Source organism: Dendropsophus ebraccatus, chromosome 11 (assembly GCF_027789765.1).
Source record: "Dendropsophus ebraccatus isolate aDenEbr1 chromosome 11, aDenEbr1.pat, whole genome shotgun sequence".
Lineage (NCBI taxonomy): Eukaryota > Metazoa > Chordata > Amphibia > Anura > Hylidae > Dendropsophus > Dendropsophus ebraccatus.
This window is the reverse complement of record NC_091464.1, coordinates 27,366,395-27,389,066: the sequence shown is the minus strand read 5'-3', so window position 1 is coordinate 27,389,066 and position 22,672 is coordinate 27,366,395. Positions and strand designations below refer to the sequence as shown.

The following is a 22,672-nucleotide window of genomic DNA, read 5'->3' as shown; positions in this document are numbered from 1 at the left end:
CTAGTGAATTAATATAATGCCGGGAGCAGAAAAAGTGTTTAAATCTTTGCGGCACTATAATGGCACAGCAGTGCAGCCAGGCACTACATCGCATACCTGTCCGTAGGTTCTGTGTTTCACAGAATGCGGGAATAAGCCCTCAAGAGTCAACACGTCTATTAACCCTTTCACGACCTGGGGTCATTGATGCCTCAATGCCCAGGTTGTGTTTGAACATCAGCTTATGGGATCATGTCTGCCCCCTCTCCTCTATCCCCTGTAGCTGTCACAATCTTGTGACCGAGGCAGGGGAGAGAAGGGAGGGGGCAGAGCTCACGCCTTCACTTCCTCGCCTCGCCAGACACAGTAGTTAGGAAACCGGAAGCCTTAGGCTTCCGGTTTCCATGGCTACCATCGGGGCTCTGCGATCACTTCATAGAGCCCCCATGGACCCCAGACAGAGAATTCTCCCTCTGTAGAGGGAGAATTCTCTGCCTGGAGCCCTATAGATGCTGCGGTCATGCTGACCCAGAGCACCGGCTCCGGTGCTGAGAGTTGCGGCGGGTCTCCAGCTATCACTGATGACACAGGCGCAGCTCCTGTGCCTTTAACCCTTTAAGGACGGGGCCAATTTTCGTTTTTGCGTTTTCGATTTTTCCTACTTGTGTTTAAAAGGCCATAGCACTTTCCACCTAGAAACCCACATGAGCCCTTATTTTTTGCATCACTAATTGTACTTTGCAATGACAGGCTGAATTTTTGCACAAAGTATACTGCGAAACCAGAAAAAAATTCAGTGTGGTGAAATAAAAAAAAATAACGCATTTCTTTTATTTGGGGGGAATGTGTTTTTACGCCATTCGCCCTGGGGTAAAACTGACTTGTTATATATGTTCCTCAAGTCGTTATGATTAAAATGATATATAACATGTATAACACTTCTTGTATCTGATGGCCTGTAAAAAATTCAAACCATTGTTAACAAATATACGTTCCTTAAAATCGCTCTATTCCCATGCTTATAGCGCTTTTATCCTTTGGTCTATGGGGCTGTGTCAGGTGTCATTTTTTGCGCCATGATGTTTACTTTCTATCGGTACCTTGATTGCACATATACGACTTTTTGATCACTTTTTATTACATTTTTTCTGGCTTTGATGCGACCAAAAATGTGCAATTTTGCACTTTTACCGTTTACCGTGCGAGATCAGGAATGTGATTAATTAATAGTTCGGACGATTACGCATGCGGCGATAACAAACATGTTTAACATTTATTTATTTACTTTTATTTAAAACATGGGAAAAGGGGGGGTGATTCACACTTTTATTAGGGGAGGGGGCTTTTTACTAATAATACATGTCTGGAAAACATGGATACAGCCAATGACTATATCCATGTTTTCCACATAGCCTTAGGGCTTTATCCAACCTCAGCAGCCACCGCTAATCAAATGCCGAAAGTTCGGGTTCGGATCGACTCGAGCATGCTCCAGGTTCGCTCATCTCTAATTAGAACCCCTTCACAGCAGGTACCTATATACACACTCCTACTGCACAGGGCGTCGGCTGTAAGAACATATATATTCACATTGCTGACAGGAAGGGGTTAATGAATCCAGTATATTCAAGGCGTGTTATGAGCACATATGTGCAATTCTCCTGGCAATTATAAGACTGGCCAAACGTAATCAGATTTCATGTCTTGAAATAAAAGTCTGTAAAATCTCTAATAGGGAAGGAGAGCAGCGTCTGGCACACTTAAAAGGGAAAATACCACATATAGTACAATCATTAAAGAATAAAAAATTGAATTCAACAGATTATAAGCTTTATTAATGATGTAATGTATTGTCAATGTAAGAAGTATTTGACAGTTTCTGTTAATTCCAAAATAAAGACTTTTTCTTTAAAAAAAAAATATAAAAAAATCAGACCTAACAGTAAAATGTCATCGATTACTAGGACCTTAGATAGAGATATCCGAATTTACAGTAATAACTAAACAAATCGATGTTAGATCAGCAGTTAGCTCATCAGCCTGCTGACTTAACTCAGTGCCGCTCCGCTCCGGGTGTTGGGAAAAGCTGGATCCAGACCTGGGAAACTGGGATAAGTTTCCCAGGACTAGATCCAGCTTTTCCAGACACCCTGGGGAAAACGGCAAGGAGATTTGTAATTTACTTCTATCAAAAATTATCAAGTCTTCTAGTACGTATCCGCTTCTGTATGTTCTGCAGGAAGTGGTGTATTCTTTCCAGTCTGACACTGTGCTTTCTGCTGCCACCTCTGTCCATATCAGGAACTGTCCAGAGCAGCAGCAAATCCCCATAGAAAACCATCTTTTGTTCTCCAGACTGGAAAGAATACACCACTTCCTGCAGGACAAAGAGCAGCTAATAAGTACTGGAAGACTTTATATTTTTTAATAGAAGTAAATTACAAATCTCTGGCACCAATTAAATTTGACAGATTTTTTTTTTTGTGAACTACCTCTTTAAAGGGCAGCCAGCTGTTAAGCTAACGAAACAATTCGGTTCATTATTACTCTGAATTTGCTCATCTCTAACCTTAGCGCCTGTTGTATCTAAGCACCAGTCCATAGTAATATTATAATGAATCTAAGATCACAGTGGCCTTCTACAGTTTGGATTCTATGGGACTAGGGAATTCAATTAGGATAGAAAATTGGTTCCAGTTTTGATGTAAACTATGAAAAACATAAATATATCCTTTTAGCAGTCGACTAAATAGGGGATCAGCAAAGAGTGGCTGTATTCTGCTGATGCTGCCTGCAGGGGAGAAAGAGGACATAATATTTCATTATGTACTTCCTTAATATAATAATTAAAGTGGCTCCGCATCAGAGCTTCACTTTAAATGGGCTGTGGAATGGTTTAAAGTTCTTTCAATGTATTTCCTCATTATAGCAGATTAGCTGGTACGGTAAGTGACAGCCTAACCCAGTGTTTATGTGCATAATAACGTCCCCTTCATGTTAGCTCCTGACCAAAGAGGAACATAGAAGTTTATTTTAGGAAAGAAAAAAAAACGTCCATAAATGCTTACTTCTTAGTCTACTGAATGTGACTTTCACCATTCAGGCAGTAAACTGCTACAAAAGCTAGCTATTTATAATGTATTTATGAAGGTCACGTAGCCAAGCTTTGCAGTATATAAGAGTACAATACATCCATATGTGGTAGATTCCTTGTGGATGTTTTGGGAAATCAGAAGAATTTACTGTAGCAGCAAAAAAAAAAAATTTAAAGGAGTATTCTACTGAAACATAACTTTTAATATGGTTCAGGGAAGAAAAAGAGTGCTGCACCTCACACCTATGGCTGATACTTGTACCTCTCGGCTGCATTAACAACATCAGAATTCTGTATGTGAATTGATCAAGCCACACTGCCCCATGTACCGCGTGCAGGTATCTGATACACATGGGTCCCTACACTAAGTCCACACTGTGCCGGTCAGCGACCACCACCCCCGCAGGCGTGCACAGTCAGGGAAGGGAGGCCATGGAACGGCCCTGCAACCCCCATGCCACAGGACCGGACCCAAAAATGCCACACCAAAACCCAGCCAGCACCACCGGCGGAGGAAGCTGCCCCCAAACAGCACAAGTCTGGATAAGGTATTGCACTCACCATAGCTATCAAAGATAGAATGGGACAGACAGGAGGGATTAAAACCATGAGCACTCAGGTGTCTCCTGCTAATTGCGGTCATGTGGGTCTCACCAGGAGGAGTGCAAAACACGGAGAAAAGAGAGAAACAAAATACGGTTCAGGGAAGAAAAAGAGTGCTGCACCTCACACCTATGGCTGATACTTGTACCTCTCGGCTGCATTAACAACATCAGAATTCTGTATGTGAATTGATCAAGCCACACTGCCCCATGTACCGCGTGCAGGTATCTGATACACATGGGTCCCTACACTAAGTCCACACTGTGCCGGTCAGCGACCACCACCCCCGCAGGCGTGCACAGTCAGGGAAGGGAGGCCATGGAACGGCCCTGCAACCCCCATGCCACAGGACCGGACCCAAAAATGCCACACCAAAACCCAGCCAGCACCACCGGCGGAGGAAGCTGCCCCCAAACAGCACAAGTCTGGATAAGGTATTGCACTCACCATAGCTATCAAAGATAGAATGGGACAGACAGGAGGGATTAAAACCATGAGCACTCAGGTGTCTCCTGCTAATTGCGGTCATGTGGGTCTCACCAGGAGGAGTGCAAAACACGGAGAAAAGAGAGAAACAAAATACGGTTCAGGGAAGAAAAAGAGTGCTGCACCTCACACCTATGGCTGATACTTGTACCTCTCGGCTGCATTAACAACATCAGAATTCTGTATGTGAATTGATCAAGCCACACTGCCCCATGTACCGCGTGCAGGTATCTGATACACATGGGTCCCTACACTAAGTCCACACTGTGCCGGTCAGCGACCACCACCCCCGCAGGCGTGCACAGTCAGGGAAGGGAGGCCATGGAACGGCCCTGCAACCCCCATGCCACAGGACCGGACCCAAAAATGCCACACCAAAACCCAGCCAGCACCACCGGTGGGGCTTTTTGGGTCTGGTCCTGTGACATTGGGGTTGCAGGGCCGTTCCATGGCCTCCCTTCCCTGCACGTGCACCCCTTGCGGGGTTGGCGGTCGCTGACCGACACGGTGTGGAGTTAGCGTAGGGACCCGTGTGGACCAGAGGACCTGCGCGGTGGTACACGGGGCAATATGGCTTGATCAATTCATATACAGACACTCTGGTGTTGATTTTTAATATAGGCCTAGCGGCATTAGTATCAGCCATAGATGGGATGTGCAGCGGTTCCATTCTCTCCAGTTCGTGTTCATAACTTTTAATATACTGCTGCCCATGGTGAGAAAATAACATGCAGCCAATTCTAACCTTTCTGCTCTTCCCCGGTGTCCTCCTATGGCATGTTTAGGTCCTGGCCAAGAAAATCCCGCCTCCGAAGCGCATCATACAATCTGCGCTCCGCTCATCAAGCCGCCAGCCTTTCAGCGCTGCTCCGCTCCCTGCCACTCCTCCCAGCATACAAGGAAAAACTGGATCAAATCCTGTGAAACTTGACCCAGATTCCCAGAATGGGATCCAGCTTTTCCTGGCACCCGAGGTGGAGCGGCAGGGAGCCAAGCAGCGTTGAAATGCTTGATGAGCGGAACGCAGATCAAATGCAGTGATTCGCTTTGTTTAGATGAGCGATTCATTTATCTCTAGTCATAGGCCCAGAATTATCAAGACCGTGCCAGATGCAGACCTAGTACAAAGTTCCAAATTTGCTACTGTCTGATGAGTTTGTGCCATGCTTCCTAGGTGGGCAGGCAGGTATAAACTGTAGTAAAGATCTCTGCCAGCTTGGAGCTGGAATAGTGAACAGGCATTGGTGATGAGGGATAATTTAAACCAGCGCGTGATATCCCACTTTCCTCTTCCTGAAAACACAATGGGGGGCATTTTCTTCTCCACCACTCACAGGGGCTTACACACACCCTTGTAGGAAGTGGTTACTCAGTAGGAGGAAGTGTTAGTTTCCTTTTGATTTTCGTAGGAAGAGCACACACATAGAACAGGCATCCCTGCTGTAGTTAAGCCAGGGCCTGGCTTTGCCAGGACCCCTGTCCAGGACAGTCCAGTGGTGTTTGTGGAGTAAAGACACACATGTATGGAGCAACCAGAGACACTCCATTTCTTCAGCTTATCTACCATTCTAACTATGCAGTGTTAGACCCTACAAGGAGGACAAGTTAGGGATCATCCCAGCCCACACCGAGACCCTGTCTAAATAGTGCAGGGCAGTATCCTAGGACAGAGGAACTGACCCGGATAGAGCAAAGCAACCGTAACGAAGGTCTACATACTCTATCTTGCAGCGCAGGTGACTCTGGATAATTTCGGACACTTAGCTTCTCTCAAGTAACCAAGACTGGGGCTTGTGTCACCCTGATAGAACGGGTACCCCAACACTGCAGAGCAGAAGGTGGTTCAACGACACTATAGTCGAAACACAGGCACAAGTATTTCTCAAGTATCTCAAGTATTCTCTCTAAAGTTCTGGCAGAGTATACAACTACCCTGGGTTGGGACCCCCTCAAATAAACTCCTCTCCTCTTCTCTTCACTGCCCAACTCTAAGCTACACAAGCACCACTACATCTACCTCTATTATATCAGCACTTGTCAGTATCTCCCAGCACAGATCAAGTGAACACAAGTTTAGGAGAAATGGAATTGTAACATATAATGTGGCGGATGTTATCACAACCCAGCATATCTGTACATGTGTATATGAAGAAGAGCTGCGTGTATACGTAGGCAGAGGTGTGTGTGTGTGTGTATATGTCTGTGTGTGTGTGTCTCTGTGTCTCTGTAGCCGGGCTGTGTGAAATGGTCGACTATATTATATCCAGTACAAAAATAATTTTCTTAGATCAAATATATAGATAAATATCAAACATGTAAGTGTTTGAATGTAGACTACATGAAGGTAAACTATTTAATTTAGCAAATATTTATTACAAATCTGTGATTAAAGCGCAAATTCAGTGTGACAGAAGGTGTGACAAACGACAACCAGTGAAGTTATATCAGTCAATCCTGAATGTGTCTTCTCCCGAAACTTATAAAGGATGAATCCTATAACTGCTTATCTTATTTCTTCAGGTAGTGCTCAAACATCATTTTCATGTTGGCTTCACAACATATCAGCTGGTGCCGTGTTACAATGGATGTCTACCTTACAACTCACAATGTCATACAGAGTGGATAGCTGTTTTTAAAAAGCATCAAAAGAATTTATTATCTTGCCAATAACACTAGTCACGTAAATCAACAATGTATTTATTGAGGTTACTTCTGATGGGCGTGAATTAGAAAAACCCCACTAACTTGAATATGCCAGAAAGTATAAGGCTATGTTCCCAACAGTATTGAAAACACAGAAAGTCTATGTTCACACATTGCTGAAATTAAGTGAATGGCCATCATTTAATGGCAATTAATTGCCGTTATTTTAAAAGACCACTGTTTTGAAATAACGTCCGTTATCTGCTGTTTACTGGCAGCCACTCAATTTCATCAGTATGTGACATAGCCTGTGTTTTCAATCCACTCCTGGTTTTGGTTGCAAAATACTGAGCAAAAATACTGTGTGTGAACATAGCCCGAAATCCTTATGCATGGATGATTTTTACCAATATTTGTAACACATTTTAAAGTCTTCATACTACGATGCAAATAAATATACAGAAATGTATTCCCGCTGACTGAAATGCCATGTTATCCCACGGAAAATGCATTGTCGGCTTGGAGATTCACAGCTTGCTAGCTGTTAGCAGCGTTCAAGAACTGAGGGGAAATGCAGACAGTACGAGCCTCCAAATGACTTTCAAAGAAATAGTTTGTAGTATAGTTCAAACAAAGACGACACAGACTGGCAAAGCCTAAGGGGGACGCAACGGAAACAACTGTGATTAAATCACAGAAGAAAGAACTTTCATTACGCTGGTGTTCTGGTGACGGACTGGGCCTTTGGATTATAGATGCATTTGCTTTTTGCTACAAATATGAATTTTTTTTTCTAGCCGCATAACTGTAATTCAAATGTGACCTTTAGGGCCAGTTCACACGGAGTGAAACTGGCGGAATTCCGCCAGCCTCCGTGTCATACTAGCAGTCTAGACATGTCAATTCTTCTGAGCGGAGAGGTGCAGAGAGAGGAGGTACGCGAGCCTCCCATAGACTGACAGTATGACACGGAAGCTGGCGGAAAATTCCGCCAGTTTTACTCCATGTGAACTGGCCCTTACAGTACAGTTGGGACAATTCTAGTTTTAAAGAAGTAGTCTACTTTTTTCTTTTCATTCTCCCCCCCAGCTGCAGGCTGGTATATATACTAACCAATGATGATTGTTGCGGCGCACTTGGTTCCGGAGCTACAGCGCCGCTCAGATCACTCTTTTTGTTTGCTCTATAGGAATAAATAGAGCTGTGGGTCACGTGACGTACCGGCGGCTCTATTAATAAAACAGAAGCCAGAGCCTAATACGGACATCAGCATGGGATACAGAGGTTGGACGCCCCAGGATCTCCTAACTTTCCTCCAACCTTGGCGACAGGGAAAAAGTTGATTTTTCCTGGAATACCTCGACAGACCCTTAGTATTTTCTGGTAGCCACACCTTTGTGGCTTATGGCCAGGCTCAGATAACACTAGAAAAACTCTTATCCCACTGGGTTTGCGGTTCACTACCAGTATCAAAAGGGCAACTCCATTTTACAACAAATCTCTATACCCTCACAAGGGACCCAGCTCTGACCGACGGCCATCTTGGAGGATACTCTGCAAATAGAGATTGTATATGCAATGTACCTTAAAGGGGTTATCTAGCGCTACAAAAACATGGCAACTTTTCCCCCTCTCTTGTCTCCAGGTCAGGTGTGGTTTGCAATTAAGCTTTATTAACTTCAATGGAACTTCCAAACCCCGCCCAATCTGGAGACAAGAGAGGGAAAAAAGTGGCCATGTTTTTGTAGCGCTGGACAACCCTTTTTTAAGTTTAAGTGAGGTCACTGTTGCACCTCAAGACCTCTGCTTCCTGTTGTCTGCTTCACTCTGCACCTCAGGCAGCAGTAATAGAGAGCCCCAGGGGGAACGACAAAGTTCACCATCACCAACAACACCGAGCTGCAGTCAGAGGGAGGACTGCATATGCTTGGCCTGTGACAAGGATAATATTCATTTATTTGCCCGATTCCTCCTTACTCCGGTCTGCTTCAAACTCTTTATGGCTTTTTGATCATTTGTTGCAGCTTACGGCTGTGTTCCCACTACGGAAACTTGCTGTCCTATATCAGGCAGAGGTAACCGTCTATTGATAATGATGGCCACTAATAATGATTGTGATCATTCGTTGGAATACCAACGGCACTCCACTAGATCTCAGCTTCCCAGTTTTCTGGGTATGAGTAAAGGCTCAGGCTTAAAGGAGTATATCGGGCTAGGGGTCTCTTCTAACTACTGCCAGGGAGGAGGTGGATGAGGGCAACATCATTCATTTACCTTCCCGGATCACACCGCTCCGGTCCACGCTGCCTGGCCGATTCCTGGTCTCTGACGCAGGCTTGAGATGTGATGTTTCAAGCCCGGCCAGCCAGTCAGTGGCAGAATCAGGATCCCGCCTCTGCCACTGACATGCTGAATGGGCTTGAAACATCACATCTCAAGCCAGTGTCAGAGACCAGGAAGCTGCCAGGCAGCACGGACCTGAGCGGAGCAGCGCAACCCAGGACCCGGCGCTGGAACCAAGGAGGTATGTGGATGTCGTTGGCCTCATCCACCTCCTCCCTGGACATAGCAACAAAAAAAAAAAGCCCCCTAGCTCGGAGTACACCTTTAAACCTGCATATACCTGAAATCTTATGCAAAGTTTTCTTATTGGTTTGAATGCCTAAGCTACACAACTGCTGAAACACTGCTTATCTCAAACTGAAATGCACCTGTTTTTACAAGAATTATTTGCATTTATAACCTGAGAGTGCTATATCTTAGGGGTGCAGAAATTTCCACAATGTGAGGATGAGTTAGGTAGAACAGGGGTATTTTATGCCAACAGCAAATTAGACACACGTGCTTAAGGTTTCGGTCTTATGTGGAAAATGAGATTTAATTTTGCAGAACAGGATTATTTAAATCAGCCGTCAGGGATGAATCTGGCACACTAATGGAAGCAGTTCTGAACAGTACGACTGGCACTGAAATCCTTCCCGCTATATTGTGAATGAGCAAGCATGGAGAGGACAGGTCTGGCACACAGTCTGAACAAGTGCCATATGAGCACCAATTAATACTCTCATAATAAGTCTGTGTGATAGGTAGCCTACACTTTAACATTTACTCCTCCAACTGTATTATTGTTGTGCAACTAAAAAGTAAGGGAAATAACACTTTGCTCACGTCTTTCTATCGTTTTACCTCTTCATCTAGGTCTAGTATTCTTTATAAAAATCATAAAAGGATGACCTTCTGTGTGGCAAACATTGGTGAACATAGCCTGCATACAGCTTATAGGGGGGCATGTTTTAATAATATGTATGAACTTACATTTTGTTAAAAAAAAAAAAAAAACACACACACACACACACACACACACACATCTAGGCCCAATTTCTTGTGGGATTAAAACAGCATCAGCAACTTTTATTTTTAATTTTATTATTTGGGGGTCCTATAAAAAATATATGTATACAGTTCACGTTTCATGCAACTCCTTTGCACAGAGGCCATATACTTTAATGGCAATAAAAGAATCAGATCCCATGTGAAAATGAAAAGGCAAGGAAACCTTTACTGAGGCATTTTAATTATGTTTTTTTTTTTGTGTGTTTAAAAAAATTATTTTGTTTTTACTAGAGATGAGCGAAACGGGTTCGGGTTCGAGTCTATCCGAACCCGAACTTTCGGCATTTGATTAGCGGTGGCTTCTGAACTTGGATAAAGCCCTAAGGCTATGTGGGAAACATGGATATAGTCATTGGCTGTATCATCTCTAGTTTTTACACATTTTGTATTGCATATATAAGTCTAAGGGTCTTATATATGCAATGCTCTGATTGCATATACTGATCAATGCTATGCAATAGCATAGCATTCATCATTATTATCGGCTATCTGTGCATGAGTCTGCCTGAAAACAGAGACTATGCACAGATCCAAGATAAGACAGGATGGAGGTAAGTGGGTTACCCCTGCCTGTCGGCATAAGTGATCAGGACCTCTGCAGCCATGACTACCTTAAACGCAGTGCATCGTGGAGTTAAGGGAGGTTAATGACAGGCAGCTGTGGGACCGCGACTGCCTGTCATTATGCCCGGGTCTGAGGGCTGTAATTCGTGCAGAGCCAATTGAAACAGAATTGCACACATTAAAACCCCTTCACAGTCAGGAACGTTTATATGTTCCTGCTGCACGGGGTATGTGCAGCAGGAACGTATATAGCCGTACGAATGACGTGAAGGGGTTAAGGAATCCAACTGTGAAGTACAGTCACTACATATAAAATAAAATCACTATAACAATAAAATCCAAAAGGTCATACAGTATGGAATAGTTTACAGAACAAAGGTTGCCAAGTAGCCCAGGCCTAAAGGCAGTTTTGGTGCTAAAACCAGAAGAGGGTCCAAGAGGAAATAGAAGTCCTTCCTATTGATTTTCCATCTCATGTGAATCCACTTCTGGTCTGGGCACACAAACTACAGTGGCAGTTTACCAAAAGACTGCCATGTGTGAACCCAGCCTAACTGCTACACTAAGCGCTTGATCACTGTGGACACAAGTGACCGCGGGGCTCTACTTTTACATCTGTGTTGATCTTTCTTGTTAGTGCTTGCTCAGCAGACGATGAACATGTGCACAATGCTGCTGAGTTTGCAGGGTCATCTCTTCTCTATTTATTATTGTAATCTCAGCTTCTAATTTTAACTTTTGCTGTACAAATAAATATTAGTGTTAAGAGAGTCCTGTACTGAGACAGGTGGGCAATGACGCATTTCACTTAATTTACAAAAGGATTGTTTATGTTACATCGGCAGACAGGGCTTCGGCAAATAAAGCCAATGTTGTCTAAGACATCTCTGCAAAAATTACAATTTTCAATATTTTATATAATAATATATGTAAACAGTTTCAGTTTCATGCAACTCCTTTGGACAGAGGCCGTATACTTTAATGGCAATAAAAGAATCAGATCCCATGTGAAAATGAAAAGGCAAGGAAACCTTTCCTACAGGTTTAGGCCATGTTCCTGCGTTAGACACCAATCGTTCTGCAGTACCAGCTGGATGATTTTCACTTCTGATGAATTGGGATGCGGGCGCATATGTGAGCGCCCGCATCCAAATTCCCTGCTGCACATAATGGAGCGTGCGACCGCAGCCGCATACTCCATTGTGTGAACGGACAGGTCCTCTACTGTGGATCCTGACGGATGGCATACAAATGCATCTGTTTTTACCATCAATTTTTCCCCATAAAACAGATACTTAAAAACAGACAGTAAATACGCAGTGCAAACCTAGCCTTACATCATATTACAGCCATCTCAATGTTGTCTAAAATTGACAATAGATTATAATTCTCATGCAGTATTTTAATAGTATCTAATAAATAAGGGTTTTTGTACCTGATTAACCCCTTTCTGACCAAAAGTCATTAATGCGGAGATATCCTGGACAAATTAAAGCAATGTTCCTCCTCGCCTCTAACAGCCATAGCGCTTTTGTTCTTCTACCTACAGGACTGGTTGGGGTGTCAATTTTTGTGACATCACATCTAGTTTTTATTGGGATCATATTGGTGTAAGAGAAAAATTTTGGTTGTTTTTTTTTTATAAAAAATTTTTTTGTAATATATAATAAAAAAAAAAAAAAAACAGCAATCCTGGTGGGTTTTTTTTCGCTTTTCATTTACGCTGTTCACCGTGCGGGAACAATACTGTAATATTTCAATAGAATACCGCATGCTACAATATCCAATATGTTTTTTTTTTTATATTTTTATTTGTAAATGGAAAAGGGGGTAATAAATATTGAGGCATTTTTATTAGGATTTTTTTATATGTTTTAAAACTTTTTTTATTTTGTTTGTTTTTTATTTAGTTTGTGTGCCCAGACCAGAAGTGGATTCACACGAGATGGAAAATAAATAGGAAGGATTTCTGTTTCCTGTTGGATCCTCTTCTAGTTTTATCACAAAAACTGCCTTTAGGCCTGGTCTGCTTGGCAACCTTTGTTCTGTACAGTATTTCATACTGTATGACCTTTCTTAATTGTCAATTGTTAAGGTCTCATGCACATGTGCATTGCAGGCTCTCATAGAAGGACATGGGGGCCTTGACTGTAGCTTTATATGCCTGTCAATTAATTCAGAGTCTTGTTCTGTTACCTACAAATTGGAAATAAAAACATGTTGGCATGCTCCAGCAGATACAATATCTTGAGCAGATACAATATCTATCTGAGCGCTTCTCGCCTAACAGGAATGCACCCAGGGGAGAATACATTGGTACATGGGGAACGAGATGCGGCATTAGTGGGGGCACACAGAGTCCTGTACTGCTCAATAGTATGGATGGAGTCATCCAGGATTTGACATTGTAAAAGGGATGAACTACTTAATTTTCCATTTTATATCCTTGCTTTATTTGATTCTGTGTTCCAAAAAATGCAACTGATTGGTTTAACAAAACAAAAAAAGTTTAACAGGGTGATGCAGGCATAAAACATAGCCGCGTTATTCCAGAAACATCACCTCTACTGTCCTTAGTTTGAGTGTAAGAAGAGGAAAAAAGGAGTCGGGAGGATGGTGCCTCGTGTAATCCTGTTACATGAAAATGTGTTAATTAAAAGTAAAAGGTGGACTCTCACCTTTTAGCCCCTTGGGCTTTGTGCATATCACCCCACTTTGGGGTAGCTTGTAGCATCGCATGATGGCTGCCGGCCGAAGGATCCAGGAAACAGGACTCTCCGGGTGTCGGGGCCCATGGTTTGTTGCAGTGGAGAGAAGAAAAAAGTACCTGGGTAGGTATCCTGGCGCTGCCAAAAATTCCTTCACAATGAGCGGAGTATAAAGCACAAAGGGGGAGATTTATCAAAGGGTGTAAAATTTAGACTGGTGCAAACTGGCCACACCAACCAATCACAGCTCAGCTTCCAGCTCTGGTGAAAGGAAAGCTGAGCTGTGATTGGTTGTTGTGGGTAGTTTGCACCAGTCTAAATTTTACACCATTTGATAAATCTCCCCTAAAATGCCTGATTTATTGGATAAAATCAGAAAAAATGTACATCAAATATGCAATTTATTGCTGTAATAAAAAATTATCAAAAAGTCGCATATCAAGGTACCGATAGAAAGAACAAATCATGGTGCAGAAAATGACACCTTATACAGCCCCATAGACTAAAGGATAAAAGCGTTATAAGCATGGGAATAGAGCGATTTTGAGGAACATTTTTTAAAAAAGGTTTTCATTTTTTAAAAGCCATCAAATAAAATAACAGTTACACAAGCTATGTAGCTTTGTAATCATACTACCTTGAGGAACATATATAACAAGTCAGTTTTACCCCAGGGCGAACAGCGTAAATACAAAAAAAAAACAAAAAAAGTTTGTTTTATTTTCAAATTTCACCACAGATATAATTTTTTTTCTAGTTTGACAGCATATTTTATGCAAAAATTCAGCCTGTCGTTGCAAAGTACAATTAGTAGCACAAAAAATAAGGGCTCTTGTGGGTCTCTAGGTGAAAAAATGCAAGTGCTCTGGCCTTTTAAGCACAAGGAGGAAAAAACAAAAGCGCAAAAATTTAAATTGGCTCGGTCCTTAAGGGGTTAAAGGGGCAAACACTAAATGTGGACGTGTTGTAGATGCGTTAAATGGCATATGCAGTAAATACTGTTGGAAGTCTGCTATTAAAGTTATACTGTCAAAGCCGATTGTTGGCAGAAGTGACGTTTGCCACAGTAGCTGCTGCACATTGCAAAATTACCTTTGTAAGTGATGTCTGGAGCTTTATTAAGGCAAAAAAAAAATAATAATAATTATCATTGGTGGACAGTGTTACTAGGGCAGGGTTCTGGGCCAGTGAGTTTCTATCTCCCTGCCTGATCCAGTGCTGTAATCTATATCACACACACACACACACACACACACACACACAGTCCAAAAATGTAATAAAACTTGCATTTTTTAATAATTGCCATTTTAAGTATTTAACAATTAGAGTGTAATTACTAAAACTGGCAAGTATTAGGAAACCAAGGCTAACAACTAGAGATGAGCGAACCTGGAGCATGCTCGAGTCCATCCGAACCCGATCGTTCGGCATTTGATTAGCGGTGGCTGCTGAAGTTGGATAAAGCCCTAAGGCTATGTGGAAAACATGGATATAGTCATTGGCTGTATCCATGTTTTCCAGACAACCTTAGAGCTTTATCCAAGTTCAGCAGCCACCGCTAATCAAATACCGAATGTTCGGGTTCGGATCGACTCAAGAATGCTTGAGATTCGCTCATCTCTATTAACAACATTTCAGAAATACTAGCTGCGATGCATCCACAACTCAACTGCAGCACAACCACGATGTGTGTTTTTACCCTAGGTTTAAATTCAGAAACTGGACAGCTTGCATATTGCAAGAGTAGATCTCATGCTCTGATTTAAAGGTGTTATCCAGCACTACAAAAACATGGCCACTTTCTTCCAGAGACCGCACCACTCTGGATTTGCAACTCCGTTCCACTAAAGTAAATAGAGCTTAAGGCGACTCTGTACCCACAATCTGACCCCCCCCAAACCACTTGTACCTTCGCATAGCTGCTTTTAATCCAAGATTTTTCCTGGGGTCCATTCGGCAGGTAATGCAGCTATTGTCCTAAAAAATAACTTTTAAACTTGCAGCCCGTGCCAAATGGGAGTATCTGTGACCTAACTTTGCACCACCCCTCCGTCCCTCCTCCCCACCCTCTTTATCATTAGGAATGCCACTGGAACATTTTCTTATAATATGCAAGAATTTGCTCATGAAGAAGGGCGGTGTTTCCCAACCAGGCTCCACAAGGCTTCACATACCTGTGATTCCCAGGCAGCTGCCCTTTGCTCGAGCCCTGATAAGGGTTACCCTTAACACAGCGACAACAAGACCTGTCACATGGATCATAGTGAAGGAAAACCTGTCAGCTTGAACATCTGTGCATTAACGCCTTTTGATCATGAAGGGGTTAAACCAGTTCTTAACGAAGATTATTCACATTCTTTACTGTAAGAACTGTGGAAGACCTCTTAGTAGTCATATGGGCTCCAGCCCATGTATCGTCCTGACACAGGTGGGGATTAGGAGGCAATTTGCCCGGAGCATTCCTAATGATGAAGAGGGTGGGGAGGAGGGACGGAGGGGTGGTGCAAAGTTAGGGCACAGATACTCCCATTTGGCACAGGGCTGCAAGTTTAAAAGTTGTTTTTTAGGACAATAACTGCATCACCTGCCGAACAAACCACAGGACAGATCTGGGGGGGTGAGATTGTGGGTACAGAGTTGCTTTAACTGCAAACCACACCTGAACTGCAGACAAGAGTCTCACTTTCTCTGGAAGAAAGTATCCAAGTTTTTGTAGCGCTGGATAATCCCTTTAAGGACGCACCACTATGCATCTTTAATAAATGTGGCGCGGTTTATGCCTAACAATGGCATATAAAACTTTACAAATGTGGGTCAAGGTGTCTTGTTGGGTCTTTCCATTAAACTGCAAAAAAAGAAGCAATTTCAGGCTCTGGCTATTTGCAAGATCAAGGTCCGTGAAATTTAGCAAAGTCAAACTATTTGTGTTAGATTCATTTAGCATGTTGATAAATTGCTCTGTATTGCCAGTGTGTAAATTAGGTATCCATAATCTGTTTTGTCCTCAAGGAAAATCCAAGGTGGTAAAGTTTTATTTAAACGCAATAAGATTAAATAGAAAGTGATATAGACTGAAGGTTATTTCTAACCAATTAACATCCAAGAGATGACTCATTGAGGTACGTACCACACTTACGTCCCGGCAAAAGCAATATGTCACATATTACTTTTGCCAAACAGGTTTACCCTCGTATGTTGAGCTATAGGACAGTAGTTCAACATACCTTTTCCTATTTGAATAAATAATTTTCATTGCTGGTGCAGTGAGCAATATAAACAGTAAAGGCTCAATTACACAAAGCAACAATCTGCCCCATCTAATAAACAACAACATTCTACTGGTGGGCCGCCCAGCTCGCTACCAGACGTCACCTGTTGCCTTCTTTCCTTTCCTCCTATGCAGTGATTGGATGTCCCTGAACCCGCCTCTACCATTACTTAGTCGTGTAACTGAACTGCTCTATCGGCCATTTTAGGGGTAGTGGCCATTACTTTGTACCCACTGTATAACAGTACAGTGTGTATTCTTTAAATAATATATATATATTAAAATATATATTATACACACACACACACACACACACATATATATATACACATATACATACACACATACACACACACCCAGTACAGACCAAAAGTTTGGACACACCTTCTCATTCAAAGAGTTTTCTGTATTTTCATTACTATGAAAACTGTAGATTCACACTGAAGGCATCAAAACTATGAATTAAAACATGTGGAATTATATACTTAACAAAAGTGTGAAACAACTGGAAATATGTCTTATATTCTAGGTTCTTCAAAGTAGCCAGCTTTTGCTTTGATCACTGCTTTGCAAACTCTTGGCATTCACTTGATGAGCTTCAAGAAGTAGTCACCGGAAATGGTTTTCACTTCAGAGGTGTGCCCTGTCAGGTTTAATAAGTGGGATTTCTTGCTGTATAAATGGGATTGGGACCATCAGTTGTGTTGTGCAGAAGTCAGGTGGATACACGACTGTTAGTCCTACTGAATAGACGGTTAGAATTTGTATTATGGCAAGAAAAAAGCAGCTAAGAAAAAGGAGTGGCCATCAATACTGTTAGAAACGAAGGTCAGTCAGTCCGAAAAATTGGGAAGACTTTCAAAGTGTCCCCAAGTGCAGCTGGAAAAACCATCAAGTGCTACAAAGAAACTGGTTAACATGAGGACCGCCCCAGGAAAGGAAGAGCAAGAGTCCCCTCTGCTGTGGAGGAGAAGTTCATCCGAGTCACCAGCCTCAGATATCGCAGGTTACCAGCAGCTCAGATTAGAGACCAGGTCAATGCCGGCACACAGAGATATAGCAGTAGACACATCTCTACAACGACTGGTAAGAGGAGACTGTGTGCAGCCGCCTTCATGGTAAAATATCTGCTAGGAAACCACTGCTAGACAGGCAACAAGCTTAAGAGACTTGTTTAAGCTAAAGAATGACAAGGTAAGGAATGGACATTAGACCAGTGGAAATCTGTGCTTTTGTCTGATGAGTCCAAATTTGAGATCTTTGTTTCCAACCACCGTGTCTTTGTGCGACGCGAAAAGGTGAATGAATGGACTTACATGCCTGGTGCCCACCGTGAAGCATGGAAAAGGAGGTGTGATGGTGTGGGGGGGCTTTGTTGGTAACACTGTTGGGGATTTATTCAAAATTGAAGGCATACTGAACCAGCATGGCTACCACAGCATCTTGCAGCAGCATGCCATTCCATCCGGTTTGCATTTAGTTGGACCATCATTTCTTTTTCAACAGGACAATGACCACAAACATACCTCCAGGCTGTGTAAGGACTATTTGACCAAGAAGGAGAGTGATGGGGTGCTACGCCAGATGACCTGGCCTCCACAGTCACCAGGTGACCAGAGTGAAGGCTGGCCAACAAGTGGTAAGCATCTCTGGGAACTCCTTCAAGACTGCTGGAAGACCATTTCCGGTGACTACCGCTTGAAGCTCATCAAGAGAATGCCAAGAGTGTGCAAAGCAGTCATCAAAGCAAAAGCTGGCTACTTTGAAGAACCTAGAATATAGGACATATTTTCAGTTGTTTCACACTTTTTGTTAAGTATATAATTCCACATGCGTTAATTCATAATTTTGATGCAGTCAGTGTGAATCTACAGTTTTCATAGTCATGAAAATACAGAAAACTCTTTGAATGAGAAGGTGTGTCCAAACTTTTGGTCTGTACTATATATATTATATATATATGCCTTTCCAACATGTATGCCATGGGTGGCTGTATGTGCTGTGGGCAGTAGCCTTGTATGACGTACAGGGCTACCGCCTGCAGCACATACAGAGCTACCACCCACAGCACATACAATGCAGGTGTGTGCTGCAGGGGGCTGCGTGAGCCATGGGTGGTAGCCCTGTACGTGATGTGCGTGGTAGGCTCACATAACCACTTTCAAGTAGAAAGGCTGGGGTGTAAATAAGCAAATATGTAGGGCCAGTCATACTAATTTTGGGCACACCATTATTTATACGACTTTTTGTTATTATGCAAATTGAGTGTCCAGAGGGCATTCCCACTATGGCCAGACCCCAGGCAAGTCCAGCCCATCAGGGCTGTATTAACAGCTGCTGCTGCCCTAGGCACTAAACCTGAAGACGCCCCATCTACACGCACCTATAGGCGATACCAGACCTGACCAATACCACCATACCCCCCACCCCCCTGGAAAAGACACCAGATTTACAGGCAAGTCTGAACGGGAGGAGGGAAACTAAAAAAATAAAAAACAACATTTGTTTTTTCTGTTCCCCTGCTCCCTGGTGCTGTCCCCCTGCAAGGTTCTGCCCTAGGCACCGGACCACGGGTGCCTAGTGGTAAATACGGCCCTGCAGCCCATGTCCTCTTTATCACTTACCTTTTGCATCTGACTACCCTGATTGACTGACAGACACTGGATAAAGAGGACAGGGGTTGGACTTACTTCGGCTCTTGCTTGGAATCATGATGAGTAGATCTATCTAGTCATGTGTTTATTTACAGCACTGTTGTCCTGTTTACAGGTGTGCTTCAATAAGAAAAACACTTAGATTTATGCAATGGTGACTGCCCAATAAAAGTATATGGATAGCGCTGCAATCTATACGCTATGAAGGGGGTAATCTGAACCATTCAGTTCTCTACAGGGTATGAACATCCTTTCCCATTGAGAACTGAGAGATAAAGACTGCCCAGTTGATGGTCTGACCCGTCATTAGGACATTAGGCACCAGAACTAATAGTACTGACAACAAAAGAACAGGATGGCCTAGGAAATGGCTAGATTTGGAGGTCATAGGTCCTCTTTAAAGGGAGCGGGCTTGTAAAAGCCAAGGTTTGCTTTAAGAGCATTCTAGTCCTGGATAATAAATGATTCTGCTGTGACTGTCTGCGCTCATACATCACAGTCAGTGCAGTCACTCATCTTCTAGGAATACGAATCTCCGGCATGAGATTCTCCATGGGAATCCGGTTCTTGTTCATTATGCAAAAAACATAAATTGCTGTGCAGCCTTATGCAAAACACCAATCTCATAATATGTTTAAGCAAACAGATGATCCGACGGAAGTGAGAGGGGGAAAAGAAAAAAAAACTAAAACCCTTTGGAATACATTGCCTGAACTAGGCAGCTTAATTATGTTCCATTTTGAGGCTGCTGAACCGCTGTACATTTAAAGATGTAAAGTGCGGCACCATTTAGAGAGATTATTTTCTGCTACTAAACCATGCAAATCACATGAAAAAAAAAATAAAAAAAATCTGTTGATGGATCTCTCTACGTCTGCAATGCTCATTAACCACCGCGGCATAGCTGGGGAAGGGAACACTGCAGGATAATGGCATTCGCTGAAACTGATTATTAGCCCTGATTACTTTGCCAGTCTAAACTTATCAGAAGAGGAGAAGCAAGCGGCAGACGCTCGGAAGCTCACAGGTTTTTCCAACAGGTTTCTGTTCGTTGCGAGGAGCTTCCCTCTTCTTCACTTTGTTATGGCTTCAGAAACCCCCCAAGAGTAGAACATTCCTTTACAAACATACAAATTCTTATACGGCATAAATAATAAAGAAACCAAACCACAACAACCATCCTGCCAACCTGATCCCTGAATGGGTTTATTTTATTATGCTCTCTGTGTCCGGTGTATACCACCGCAACTACAGAGCGGCAGAAGGAGATAAAGAGAATACATTGTAATACAGGAGAACGTGTGCTGAACTAGCCATGCTTCTTTGCCTGAGTTGTAGTTACAGAAGTTGTATATAGAGAAGCCGAAGTAGCCCATCTTCCCATCAGCACCCTTGTGGTGGTGCTATGGCCTTTGCTGGCTTAAGGGAAATGTATAACTTATTCTTAAGTCATTCTTAGAATTCTTATGAATACAAAATTTGGGAAGTATGTAATGAACCTGAAACACAAAGCACCTACCCAGGGCTAACTGTAAGGACTAGAAAAAAAAAAACTGGTTTTGTTTTATAGTGGAGCAACCAGATTGATGAAAATGTCCATTGTCCCAGAAAGATAGAAAGCAGTTCCATAATTTTCTCAGTATCTCTAGTATAACAATACAGAAAGAGATTAGTTTAGTTTTTTTTTCATGGGGTTGGGGAGCATTGTGTTCTATCTATTGGTGATGCTGTGATGGTCACTGGTGAGCACTATTACTCTCTCCATTAGGGTATGTTCACACTGAGCAAAAGTGGCAGAATTCCGTGGCAGATCTCTCCACCTGCCTCAGTCTCTCTATGGAAGAGCTTGCGCAACATGTCAGTTCTTTTGCTCAGTTTGAACATACCCTTACGGTAGACAGCATGGCCATCACCGTTATGTGGCATGGCTATGAATGTTATATGGGAAACAATTGCAGAGACTAATGCAAAGAAAATGTAGCAGTCACATTTATTGGGCATTGTGGCTTCCACTGATAAAGGGGTTAGGTTGGATATGGCTAATGTTGGTATGGGGACACCATGACTGTTCAGCCAATATGGCATACAAGGCATATTGTACAAACCGACACATAAGGGGACATGTATGAAAAGGCGTAAATGCCTTTTTTTAGGCGCAGATGGGGCAGATTGTCGTAAAAATATTTGCAAATGGTATTTTCGCGAATATTTTTTTTGCATCTGCCCCACCTTCGCCAGTGGGGCGGAAAGGGGGGTGTGGCAGCACACAGAGGGGCCTCTGCGTGCGCCGCATTTATAATTTTTCCGGAGGAAAAATGATACCGAAACCTACGCCAGGTCTGAGCTGGCGTAGGTTTCAAAATTTTCGCGCTAATGGGCTCCGTTCGATCGGGATTTTTGTAGAGGCAATGCACCTCTACATAAATCCCCTGAGCTCCGGAGCTGCAGAGATATTTGTAAGCCCGGCGTAAAAAACGCCGGACTTCATAAATCTCCCCCATAGTACTTGCTTATATGGTAATAACGAATAAGCCCATTTAACATATATGTCTGTATTATACTTGCAGTCCCAGTCTGGCTACAGTTCTAATGACCCAATTTGACAGTATTGACAGGATCTTTGATGCTCTATGTTTAAGCCACTGGATCTGGGTTCCTGTAGCTGTAACACAAATGCCTCTATTATTGTTATACAAAACTAGCCATAGAAAGGAGAATAAAAATAAAAAAAAATTACATATTCTTCTCCTTTCTTCTAAAATAAGCTGTGGAAGTAGCATAATGGTGGGGTACATGGGTGAAGAAGTAACTATACCCAGCAGAAAGAGTGTGGGCTCTCTGTGACAGATGTCTAAGTGTTCTGTAATTTCTCTGGGTCAGATGCTAATAATCTCATAGGCAACAGACAGAATATTACAAAATGCTGGCAAAGGCGAAAACCTTCCTGCCTAGACACTGCTACAGACTACGCTGGCTCGAAAATCCTCTGGACCATGGACAAATCGAAAGTTTAGTTGTTAAATATTACACTGTATAACTGGCTCGGAAACAAGAAGAATGATGTAACTTATGTAACACTTGACTAATGTCTGAGAGATATACAGTAGTTGGACAGACATATCAGATCTGGGCTATCTTTAGATAAAAAGTCCAAACAGATAAGAGAACAGAGGTTATTGGTGACATTGCAAAAAAATTCAAACCGGTTTATTCCTATAATGTAATTATAATGTGTCCCACAGAGACATGTTAAAAGGTTTGATGAGTCTAGGTGTTCATG

The 22,672-nt window shown here is 42.6% G+C and overlaps 1 protein-coding gene across 5 annotated transcripts in view; it reads right to left on the bottom strand.

Moving 5' to 3' along the window:
- The window catches only part of LOC138767870 (uncharacterized), a 341,381-nt gene that overhangs the window by 283,492 nt on the left and 35,217 nt on the right, over nucleotides 1-22,672 (bottom strand). Inside the window, exon 2 of one of the 5 annotated variants that reach the window (XM_069945719.1) lies at nucleotides 13,441-13,608. The exons of the other annotated variants lie outside the window; for them this stretch is intronic. The gene's annotated coding sequence lies outside the window, so the exon portion shown is untranslated. The remainder of the gene's footprint in view (nucleotides 1-13,440; nucleotides 13,609-22,672) is intronic. 5 annotated transcript variants of the gene reach the window in all.